Below are 13,702 nucleotides of genomic sequence, written 5' to 3' on the forward strand. Positions count from 1 at the left end.
CTCTTTAGAAAATGGTTATTTTTTATTATATAATATTTCTTATTTTATTTGCACTATATTTTAAATAAAGTGAATACATGTTTAAATGCACAGATAGCACACACTAGAAGCCCCTAGCCATATGTAGAACCACTCTTGTATGCACATACTGTATATCAGAAATACATAGTCCTTGATACAGGCAGAAGCAGTTGGCTTTCAATTATATTCAATTATAAATGTAGCGTAAACATTTTAACAATTTGCATTATTGTTTCCCAAAAGTTACTAAGGCAACACTGCTTGAGACTTAGCTAAGCAAACTATCCATAATAAATAATGCATAGCTACCAAGAAAACCTTCTACTTTTAGACACAGCAGTCTCTGAGAGTTAAACCGTTTATAAGCAATGGCTTTTATTGTTTGATCATTATAAAAGATCTGTGAAAAACAGAGTTGAGAATTAACAACTATAAAAACATGAGCAAAAAAAAAAAAAATTGTTCTATTTCTTTCAACCAGACTACATTTATTTTATGGATGATTTTTCCCCCAGACATTTATAGCTCATATTTCTTAACAAAGTGAAAAGGTTTCAGTACTGTGTCTGACTCAGAATTTCCCTAATTGTGTTACAATTTGACAAAATTGCTTGGCATAAACATGTACATTTTATGGCTGAGTAAATCATATCATATATATGGATATATGTTCACCCTTTTATTTTACCGTTTAATAAAAAGTATTTTTTCAGGGATACATTATTTAACACTGAGACAAATCATTGTACAGTATATATTTTATTCAAGGAGTAATTTCCTAGCAAATGGAGTAGTATTTGTCTTTTAAAGATTAACACCTGACATTAATTATATTAGTTATCCTTTTAGCGCCTTTAAATAAGTTGAAGTGTCTTTTGTAACCATGTCAAAAGAGGTTTGATAAAAGGTTGTTCTCCTGAGTGCTTAAAAATGTCCCCAGCGCCAAATAGCAGCTAAGTTGAATATTTATAAGGGTAAAGTATAATGCACACTGAAGAGATTTTATGATGCCAAATTATTTTCATCCAAAGCAAGACCAGGCAGACCTAAAGGAACCAAACCCTTAGAAGAACAGTTTATCAAGCTAGCATTGTTATAGAATAGAACAGCATCTGCATCCACAGTTGAAGAACAACTTAGGCAGGAATGTCCTACCCAGTAAGTAAAAGTACAGTCAAAAGATGACTAGCAAAGTATGATCTACATGGGAGAATAATGGTCTCAAAACCATTTTTTTTTCATAAGAAAAACAAGTCTAAACTTTTAGTATAGGCCAAATGATACAGAAATGTCACAGTAGAACACTAGAAAGATTTCCTGTTTACTGAACCTAATTTTTTTTATTACAGTTGCAGAGATCATGTGAGTAGATGGCAGTATGATAAGATAAAATTATAATGTGTAAAATATACGGTTATATACGGTTGTTGCATTTGTTTTGTCACATTGTTTTGTTTTGTCACATCTATAATATGCTAGTAGGTTTTTATTAATAATAAGGTGGCCAGTGAGTGTCAGATTTTCCTATTTTCTGACTAGGAAACACCAGTTGTATGTGCTTATATAGAATTAGCCCCCCCCCCCATCTCTCCTTTTCACTTAAAAATAAAGATATGGCTTTGATATTATAATAGTTGGTGACATAGAGAAACTGTTTGAAGCAATCATATAAAGTACTGTGCAAAAGTCTTAGGCCACCATTAGATTTGTTGTTTTAGCAATGGTATAATGAACATATATAATTATTTATCAGCCTCTTTTTTAGAATACAACCAGAAAATACAGGATATTTGTATGCAGTATTAAACAACAGAAATATATTAGAAAAAATAGCTTCTATAGGCTAAAGTGGCAAGTATTTAGTGTGACCTCCCCTTACACTTGAGCAATAGCAGGAACCTGGCTTTCGTAAACCTAAATCGATGGGAACCCTAATTATTGTCATTGCCAACACCTGTATTTGTTCTACTATTTCATGTCAAAAGGACTGCTGTTAAAAAGTCTATTACACCAGGTTTGTGCAAGACATGCTTGAGCATTATATACACATGTGGTATGAGTGCAATCGTCGACAATATGTGAGAAGAAGAGATGGAAGAATTAGTGCTTGTGGCCTTTAGTGAAACATGGTGGAGGGTCTGTCCTGGTTTGGGGCTGCATTTCTGCCAGTTGTGTTGGCGATATTGTCTGAATTGATGGGATCATGAATGCAGAAAAGTACAGACAGGTTTTAATTCATCATCCCATTCCATCTGTAAAGCACCTGATTGGGAATGGTTTTATTTTTCAGCATAATAATTATCCCAAGCACACTGCTAATGCAGTCAAATCATATTTGGAGAGAAAAAGAGCTGATAAAACAATGACAGTCATGGACTTTGCCTCCACAGAGTCCAGACCTAAAGAAGAACTCTGGGAGGTTTGAAAGAAGCCTGCTATAATATACCAGAAGATTGCTTCAGAAAACTTCAGGACAGTCTCCCTAAAAGAGTTCAAGATGTGCTTATTGCCAAGGGAGGTTACACTAAATACTGACTTTTGCCTGAAGAAGCCATTTTGTTCTGAAAATTGAGTTTTTTAAATTGTGTCCATATTTCCTGTATTTTCTGTTTATGTCTTAATAAAGAGACCGAAAAATAAATATGTGGTCATTAAATCTTTGCTAAAACAACAAATCTAATGGTGGCCTAAGACATTTGCACAGTACTGTATATCAAAGATTCAGGATTGTCTATGATCTTATCGACAATTTCACCAAATTAGCTAGAAAGAGTCTTGTTTTAATGCATGGATTTGATTAATATAAGCAGTCTATCTGTTACTATAGGTTAGTTCTAATGCTCATTAATCAATATGTCCAGTGTCTGCTAGGCTTTCTGTAGTAAACATCTAGATCTGGGACTAGCTGTTCAGGAATAATGGTGAGTATCATTGTTATCAAAACTGACAGAAGAGAGACATTAATTTGCTCTTTACTTTCTAAGAGGGGTCTAGGAAGACTACCATTTAGGTACACAACAAAAACTAGCTGGCACTCACTTACACATAAGAAGCTTCCAACACATAAAATAACATAGAGGGTTAGTTACAGCTGAGAGAAGATAAGCTCAAGTGCTTACCACGGCCCTCTAGTACTTTGGTCCTAACCCCAGCCTTCCATATATATTTTTTAAAGAATGCTAATTGTACTTGTGAGAATAGCTCTAGCTAGATGCAATTTCCCAAGAAAAAAACATGTTAATGTACTGCAGAATGGACTGAGTGCACATCCCATGTAGGGGTAGATTAGGTATGCAACTCAATTGCGGTATTTTTTTTGCACATCTTCGTATTACAAGTGGAACAGTGTTTAAATTACCGCAAGTTCGTTTGTGTGAATTTGCAATAATTTGTATTTCCTATAACTTGAACGGGCTCCATCAAGCGCAAAAGAGAGCTTGTATTACAGGTTGAAAGTAAATGCAATTGCTTGAATACAATCGCATTTTATGCTCAAACTTTTTACATTACTCGAAAGCTTATACAAAGAGTTTGGGCAAAAAACAAATGGGGAAAAAAACTACCGGTCTATGCCTTAAACCCCTAAACAGCCACACGCCCCACCACTATAAATTATCTACACTATTAACCCCTAAACTGCCACTACCAGTACTGTGAAGTACCCCACTATAGTATTAACCCCTAAACTGCCACACATCCCTCTGCTATAAAATCCCTACACTATTAACCCCTAAACCACTATTACCCCCTAACCTCCTAGCAGTTAACCCCCTAAAACCCCTTAAGTTAAACAAATAGAAAAAACACTAGCATTAACAACAACAAAAATAGTACAAGCCCTACTAAAACTAAAGACCCCTTTAAAAATCACCCCCCCCAAAAAAAAATCCTGTACTAAAACTAAATCCTACTCTAAAGTAATTACAGCTCTTTTACTCAAACATTAAAAAATAGCTAAGAAATCCTAAACTAAAAAATCTAATATAAAAATTGCCCTAAGAAGGGCATTTTTGGGGCAGTTCCTTGAAGTTATCACAGCTCTAACTTAAAAAAATCTTCGTTTAAAAAAAGCTATCCTGAAAAAAATCCCTGAAAAGGGCATCAGTGTTTAAGCTATTTTGCAAAAAAAATATACTAAAAAAAACACATTAAAAAGGTATACTAAAAAAGTCCTGAAAATAGCATCAGCGATTAAGCTATTTTGCATAAAAAACTAAACTAAAAAAAATCCAAGTTAAAAAAGCCCTATCCTAAAAACAATGCCCTGAAAAGGGCCTCAGTGATTAAGCTATTTTGCAAAAAAAAAAAAACCCACTCAAAAAACAAACAAAAAACTTACAGCTATACTTCAAAAGTTGGTACTCCTACTCACCAACTTATTATAGTTATAAGCAATATTCACTGGGATTTGTCAATCCAGCCAAAATTGGATTACACACAAAAACCTAATTTAAAAAAGCTATTCTAAAAAATGCCCTAAAAAGGGCATCAGGAATTAAGGTTTTTTTAAAAAAAAAAACAAAAAAAACTTTATTAAAACTATATAAAAGAAAAAACATGCCCAAAAAAAACTACAGCTAAATCCCAAAAGTTGGTACTCACCAACTTGTATCCGGCTACTTAGGGGGGCAGCAGCAGGTCCATGCGGTGGTCATCAGATCCTCTTCAGTCTTCTCCGGTGGTCCTGAGGGGCTTTCTGGCATCTTCTTCCATCCAAAGTATCGTCATGATGTCACTGCAGCACACTGAAGTTTGAATGCAAGGATCCCCCCGTGTAGGGTTGCCACCTCAGCCATGTTTTCCTGGACACTTATGAGTTACACATGCTGCAGGGAGGAACATGTATTGTGTTTCCGGACAGCACTATTCATCCCTGCACACCCTACAGCATCTGTAACTTATAAGTGTTCTGTATTTTAAGGGATGGGTGGCAACCCTACCCCCGTGTATAGGGGTGCCCTTGCATTTCTATTGGCTGATTTTCAAATCCAAATTCAAATCAGCCAATAGAATGAAAGCTTTTTCTATTTGGCTAATATCATTGTTCTCTAAAGGGTAGTTATAAGCAATGTAAACAGGGATTGGTCATTCCATCCAAAATTGGAATACACACAGATGCATTTTAGTTTGTAACATAAGCATTTTTTTAAATATGTATTAGCAAAAAAGTTTCCAAGATTGTACTTAAAGGGACACTGAACCCATTTTTTTTCTTTTGTAATTCAGATAGAGCATGCAATTTTAAGCAACTTTCTAATTTACTCCTATTATCAAATTATCTTCATTCTCTTGGTATCTTTATTTGAAATGCAAGAATGTAAGTTTAGATGCCGGCCCATTTTTGGTGAACAACCTGGGTTGTTCGTGCTGATTGGTGGATACATTCACCCACCAATAAACAATTGCTTTCCATGGTTCTGAACCAAAAAAATAGCTTAGATGCCTTCATTTTCAAACAAAGAAAGCAAGAGAACGAAGAAAAATTGATAATAGGGGTTGCTTAAAATTGCATGCTCTATCTGAATCACGGAAGAAAAAAATTTGGGTTCAGTGTCCCTTTAAGTATGCTATGTGCACTAGCATTTTAATCACAGCACTTGCTCAGAGAGTCTAACGGCTAGATTTAGAGTTCTGCGGCCAAAGGGGTGCGTTAGCTACACATGCTTTTTTCCCCCCGCACCTTTTAAATACCGCTGGTATTTAGAGTTCACAGAAGGGCTGCGTTAGGCTCCAAAAAAGGGAGCGTAGAGCATATTTACCGCCACTGCAACTCTAAATACCAGCGTTGCTTACGGACGCGGCCAGCTTAAAAAACGTGCTCGTGCACGATTCCCCCATAGAAAACAATGGGGCTGTTTGAGCTGAAAAAAACCTAACACCTGCAAAAAAGCAGCGTTCAGCTCCTAACGCAGCCCCATTGTTTCCTATGGGGAAACACTTCCTAAGTCTGCACCTAACACTCTAACATGAACCCCGAGTCTAAACACCCCTAACCTTACACTTATTAACCCCTAATCTGCCACCCCCACTATCGCTGACCCCTGCATATTATTATTAACCCCTAATCTGCCGCTCCGTACACCGCCGGAACCTACGTTATCCCTATGTACCCCTAATCTCCTGCCCCTAACACCGCTGACCCCTATGTTATATTTATTAACCCCTAATCTGCCCCCCACAACGTCGCTGCCAGCTACCTACAATAATTAACCCCTAATCTGCCGACCGGCTCTTGCCGCTACTATAATAAATGTATTAACCCCTAAAGCTAAGTCTAACCCTAACCCTAACACCCCCCTAACTTAAATATAATTTAAATCTAGAGAAATAAATTAACTCTTATTAAATAAATTATTCCTATTTAAAGCTAAATACTTACCTGTAAAATAAACCCTAATATAGCTACAATATAAATTATAATTATATTGTATCTATTTTAGGATTAATATTTATTTTACAGGCAACTTTGTAATTATTTTAACCAGGTACAATAGCTATTAAATAGTTAAGAACTATTTAATAGCTAAAATAGTTAAAATAATTACAAAATTACCTGTAAAATAAATCCTAACCTAAGTTACAATTAAACCTAACACTACACTATCAATAAATTAATTAAATACAATACCTACAAATAACTACAATTAAATAAACTAACTAAAGTACAAAAAATAAAAAAGAACTAAGTTACAAAAAATAAAAAAATATTTACAAACATTGGAAAAATATTACAACAATTTTAAACTAATTACACCTACTCTAAGCCCCCTAATAAAATAACAAAGACCCCCAAAATAAAAAAATGCCCTACCCTATTCTAAATTTAAAAAGTTCAAAGCTCTTTTACCTTACCAGCCCTGAAAAGGTCCATTTGCGGGGCATGCCCCAAATAATTCAGCTCTTTTGCCTGTAAAAAAAAACATACAATACCCCCCAAAAAAATTACAACCCAGCCAGAAGAGGAGATCCGGACTGGAATCAGCCAATCAGATTCAAGTTCAATCCGATTGGCTGATTGGATCAGCCAATCAGATTGAGCTCGCATTCTACTGGCTGATCGGAACAGCCAATAGAATGCGAGCTCAATCTGATTGGCTGATCCAATCAGCCAATCGGATTGAACTTGAATCTGATTGGCTGATTCCATCAGCCAATCAGATTTTTCCTACCTTAATTCCGATTGGCTGATAGAATCCTATCAGCCAATCGGAATTCGAGGGACGCCATCTTGGATGACGTCCCTTAAAGGAACCTTCATTCTTCAGTTGGACGTCGGAAGAAGAAGATGGATCCGCGCTGGAGGTCTTCAAGATGGAGCCGTTCGTCATCGGATGAAGATAGTAGATGCCGCTTGGATCAAGATGGTTGCCGGTCCGGATCTCCTCTTCTTCCCAGATAGGATGAAGACTTTGGAGCCTCTTCTGGACCTCTTCAGCCGCCGCTTGATAGAAGACTTCAGCCGGATTATGGATCACCAGCCCCCGCTTGGGCTTGGATCAAGACTTCGGAGGACGGATCGGTGAACCTGGCATGGTGAAGATAAGGTAGGAAGATCTTCAGGGGCTTAGTGTTAGGTTTATTTAAGGGGGTTTTGGGTTAGATTAGGGGTATGTGGGTGGTGGGTTGTAATGTTGGGGGGGGGTATTGTATGTTTTTTTTTACAGGCAAAAGAGCTGGTGTAATTAGTTTAAAATTGTTGTGATATTTTTCTAATGTTTGTAAATATTTTTTTATTTTTTGTAACTTAGTTCTTTTTTATTTTTTGTACTTTAGTTAGTTTATTTAATTGTAGTTATTTGTAGGTATTGTATTTAATTAATTTATTGATAGTGTAGTGTTAGGTTTAATTGTAACTTAGGTTAGGATTTATTTTACAGGTAATTTTGTAATTATTTTAACTATTTTAGCTATTAAATAGTTCTTAACTATTTAATAGCTATTGTACCTGGTTAAAATAATTACAAAGTTGCCTGTAAAATAAATATTAATCCTAAAATAGCTACAATATAATTATAATTTATATTGTAGCTATATTAGGGTTTATTTTACAGGTAAGTATTTAGCTTTAAATAGGAATAATTTATTTAATAAGAGTTAATTTATTTCGTTAGATTTAAATTATATTTAAGTTAGGGGGGTGTTAGTGTTAGGGTTAGACTTAGCTTTAGGGGTTAATACATTTATTAGAGTAGCGGCGAGATCCGGTCGGCAGATTAGGGGTTAATTATTATAGGTAGGTGGAGGCGACGTTGGGGGCGGCAGATTACGGGTTAATAAATATAATATAGGGGTCGGCTGTGTTAGGGGCAGCAGATTAGGGGTACATAGGTATAATGTAGGTTGCGGCGGTGTACGGAGCGGCAGATTAGGGGTTAAAAAAAATGCAGGTGTCAGCGATAGCGGGGGCGGCAGATTAGGGGTTAATAAATATTATGTAGGGGTCGGCGGTATTTGGGGCAGCAGATTAGGGGTACATAGATATAATGTAGGTTGCGGCGGTGTACGGAGCGGCAGATTAGGGGTTAAAAAATTTTAATAGAGTAGCGACGATGTGGGGGGGGCCTCGGTTTAGGGGTACATAGGTAGTTTATGGGTGTTAGTGTACTTTAGAGCACAGTAGTTAAGAGCCTTATAAACCGGCGTTAGCCCAGAAAGCTCTTAGCTACTGACTTTTTTCTGCGGCTGGAGTTTTGTCGTTAGATTTCTAACGCTCACTTCAGCCACGACTCTAAATACCGGCGTTAGAAAGATCCCATTGAAAAGATAGGATACGCAAATGGCGTAGGGGGATCTGCGGTATGGAAAAGTTGCGGCTGCAAAGTGAGCGTTAGACCCTTTCCTGACTGACTCCAAATACCAGCGGTAGCCCAAAACCAGCGTTAGGAGCCTCTAGCTCTGGTTTTGACGGCTACCGCCAAACTCTAAATCTAGGCCTTAGGTTCTTGTATCATCTGATAGTGACTCATTATGAATCACTGCTGACAGGATGCAAGCCCCTCTGGAGCTGAGCAGCTGGAGTATTTGAAATGCTGGTGCACAGAGGACATCTAACTATGTTTCACATGCACTTTCAGAGGAAAATGCTGATGTTAAAACAGTGATCATTTCTGTCAATATACGTATATTGTAAATAGGTTTCTATACAAATATACAATTAATCTAAGTGCATTTAGGTTTTTACTAGAATGTCCTTTTAAAAATATATATTATACATTATCTTTGTGCTCTATCTTCCCTAAACCATCAGTTCCCCCAGTTGTTCATGTAAATTTCACATATCCTTGACTAACTTTAAAAATGTATAACAAATGTCATTAGTTTTAGGAGATTTTCATACTGTATGAATTGTTTCAAAACAAATCTTTCTACTGCTATTTAAGATGGTAAAGTCTACAAAAACTGTGGTAACAAAAATAAGAAATCAGTCAAATAATTGTTTTCTGTAGCATTTTCAAAACAACCTGATTCAATCTGTGTAGTTATGGCACAAACGGTGATATCTTACTGCAGGAAACAATTAAATGTTATATAGACATTCTTTTTTTTAGTCTAGTAATGGCAAAGTAATCAGAGATGGCAAGAATGCGACTGAATAGCTATATTTGGAGGCCTATAGACCTTTATTGTGATGTATTTTTACTCCAATGTTACTGACAGGTCATTATTCAGTAAGCTCCCTATCTATTTAAAGCTCAGAGTAGATGAAAAACAGTGGGAAAAGAAACATATTTTGGATTCACTTCTTTCAACATTTTTCATTTCGAATGAACTGTTTCAATCATGTTTAACTATTTCAAAACCAGTTATAATTTTTATACTATGCAATGCTAATATATAGTAATTTTATTGTAGTATTTGTGTAATACTGTTATTTAAATTTTCATAGTTTATTCATAGCTTCATGTTATTATTTTAGAATTGAAATTCTTTATGAATATCAAACAGAAAAGAGCACACACACACATACATGTTTGCAGTAGGTGGTGTGTGTATATATATATATATATATATATATATATATATATATATATATATATATATATATATATATATATATATATCCATAGAGCTTTAATTTGTGTTACAGCAAAAATACTATTTTTATGGTATCTGATCCATCTCTAATTTATATAATACACAAATGAGTCTTGCATAACTCTGGAAATGGACCCAAGCACTGGTGGAGAGGTAATCAACCAGAGGCCCCTCAGGATGTGAACCACTCAATAGGTATGGTAGTGGTAGAATGCATTACCTCTGGGGCAAAGCTGTAAAGGAAGTTAAAAGTTAATGAGATAACTAGAGGGTCATAAGAATAGTATGGTAAGCTAGGCAGAGGTCATACACAGAATGATTAAGGAAGTCAGATTTCAAATTTAGAGGAAAAATAGGAGATAGGACAGCCAAAGATAAAGTCAGGTAATTAGTTCAGTCTGTAGGCAAAATGAATACAAAAACTAGCAAGGTCAGCAACATGTGATCAGGAATAAGTAGACATCCAGTGAGCAGAAGAAACCCAGGAAATACTACATGTGCGATTTGTTTCGGATCGATTCGGAAATTCGGCCGAATTTCTTAAATTCGGAGATTCGAATCGATTTGAATTTCCGAATAGAAATAGTGCCGAATCAACTGAATAAATCCGAATTAGTTCGGATTTATTCGGTAGATTCGGATGGCCATGGATTACACTAGTATTGTACAGTATATTAGGTTGTATCACTCTGCTATGGGTTACACCTAATATACAGTACATAATACTAGTCTAATACACAGCATATCCCACCTAACACATACCGAAATTCCGAATTTCCGAATCGAACAGAACCAAATCCAGCCAAATTTATTTGAATCTGAACAAATCCGAAACGAATCTGAAACAAATTGATTAAAAATTTTCCGAATTCAAATCAATCCGAACCGAAATTCGAAAACATCCGATTTGATCCGAACCGAACCAAATTTTTTCGCCATGCACATGTCTAGTCATAGTCAATCCTTTTGAAGGTAGCAGGTGTAGAAACATGTGGGTTAAGAATTAAGATGTTTCCAGTGTTGCAGAATCTTTTGGCGCTCTACAAATACCTGTTAATAATAATAATAATCCAACATATAATTTGAGAAAACAAGAACACAAAGAAAGATAGAATACAGCTCTTACAGAGTGTTCCCTACAATTAAAATAGATATTGAGTGGGTCAGATAAGGATGAAATTGCGATTCTAGAGACACAGATTTCAACTCTAAATGAAAATCTAAAAATATATGTGCAATAAAATGTCATCACACTATACAGTTAGCATCACCAAGAACTGGATAAACTAGAACAAGAACTGATAAATACAATACACATAAATATCAGAGACATGTACATGACTTTTCTCAACATTCAGGGTATAAATGGAAAAGGAACCCTATAGTTACTACTTTTACACAATAAACTAACTTGAGTCACCTTCACACAGATAGTGAAACTGCAAAATCTCATTCTAAATTGACCACAATTATCACTTCTTCTTTTGCCACATCTTCTTCTTCTTTTTGTTCCAGACGTCAAGGACCCATGTCAATTATGATTTTACTAAACAGATCCACAAGTTGCCCATTCATAAGAAATAACTCTCACCAAACCACACAACCTTTCACAAAACGTCAACCCAGCGCCTTCCCCAGAATCGGGATAGGAACTTAAAAATAATCTTACTAAACACATCTCCTGATCAAATATTATCAAAAGAGTTTTTACCCTACCAATAGAATCAACAAATTTGAATTAATAAAAGATGTACATCTATTTTTGAGAAAATTAGCCTTAAAGTGATACTTTCAAAAAAGTAAATTTGAAACAGCAATTACCCATCCACTCTGAATGCATTAGAATAATTACTAGCAGAAAATACAAGAAATGAGAATCCAGAATTTAATTGGACCACACATTTCAAGAATAAATCAACATATACACCAAATCTACCCCCTTCCATCCAAGTCTTTGGTGACATACAGGGAGTGCAGAATTATTAGGCAAATGAGTATTTTGACCACATCATCCTCTTTATGCATGTTGTCTTACTCCAAGCTGTATAGGCTCGAAAGCCTACTACCAATTAAGCATATTAGGTGATGTGCATCTCTGTAATGAGAAGGGGTGTGGTCTAATGACATCAACACCCTATATCAGGTGTGCATAATTATTAGGCAACTTCCTTTCCTTTGGCAAAATGGGTCAAAAGAAGGACTTGACAGGCTCAGAAAAGTCAAAAATAGTGAGATATCTTGCAGAGGGATGCAGCACTCTTAAAATTGCAAAGCTTCTGAATCGTGATCATCGAACAATCAAGCGTTTCATTCAAAATAGTCAACAGGGTCGCAAGAAGCGTGTGGAAAAACCAAGGCGCAAGATAACTGCCCATGAACTGAGAAAAGTCAAGCATGCAGCTGCTAAGATGCCACTTGCCACCAGTTTGGCCATATTTCAGAGCTGCAACATCACTGGAGTGCCCAAAAGCACAAGGTGTGCAAATACTCAGAGACATGGCCAAGGTAAGAAAGGCTGAAAGACGACCACCACTGAACAAGACACACAAGCTGAAACGTCAAGACTGGGCCAAGAAATATCTCAAGACTGATTTTTCTAAGGTTTTATGGACTGATGAAATGAGAGTGAGTCTTGATGGGCCAGATGGATAGGCCCGTGGCTGGATTGGTAAAGGGCAGAGAGCTCCAGTCCGACTCAGACGCCAGCAAGGTGGAGGTGGAGTACTGGTTTGGGCTGGTATCATCAAAGATGAGCTTGTGGGGCCTTTTCGGGTTGAGGATGGAGTCAAGCTCAACTCCCAGTCCTACTGCCAGTTTCTGGAAGACACCTTCTTCAAGCAGTGGTACAGGAAGAAGTCTGCATCCTTCAAGAAAAACATGATTTTCATGCAGGACAATGCTCCATCACACGCGTCCAAGTACTCCACAGCGTGGCTGGCAAGAAAGGGTATAAAAGAAGAAAATCTAATGACATGGCCTCCTTGTTCACCTGATCTGAACCCCATTGAGAACCTGTGGTCCATCATCAAATGTGAGATTTACAAGGAGGGAAAACAGTACACCTCTCTGCACGCAATGTTGATGGTGAACAGATCAAAACACTGACAGAATCCATGGATGGCAGGCTTTTGAGTGTCCTTGCAAAGGAAGGTGGCTATATTGGTCACTGATTTGTTTTTGTTTTGTTCTTGAATGTCAGAATTGTATATTTGTGAATGTTGAGATGTTGTATTGGTTTCACTGGTAAAAAAAAATAATTGAAATGGGTATATATTTGTTTTTTGTTAAGTTGCCTAATAATTATGCACAGTAATAGTCACCTGCACACACAGATATCCCCCTAAAATAGCTATAACTAAAAACAAACTAAAAACTACTTCCAAAACTATTCAGCTTTGATATTAATGAGTTTTTTGGGTTCATTGAGAACATGGTTGTTGTTCAATAATAAAATTAATCCTCAAAAATACAACTTGCCTAATAATTCTGCACTCCCTGTAGAATGTAAAGAAATGTAATCAATGTCAGAAAATTGGACAGGTATGACCATAACACCATATGATAAAGGTGGAAATATAGTCCTGTGGTCCAACAATGCATACCTACAGGAGGCAGATACCCATCTATCTTTTACTGTAGTTTTATA

Source organism: Bombina bombina, chromosome 3 (assembly GCF_027579735.1).
Source record: "Bombina bombina isolate aBomBom1 chromosome 3, aBomBom1.pri, whole genome shotgun sequence".
NCBI lineage: Eukaryota > Metazoa > Chordata > Amphibia > Anura > Bombinatoridae > Bombina > Bombina bombina.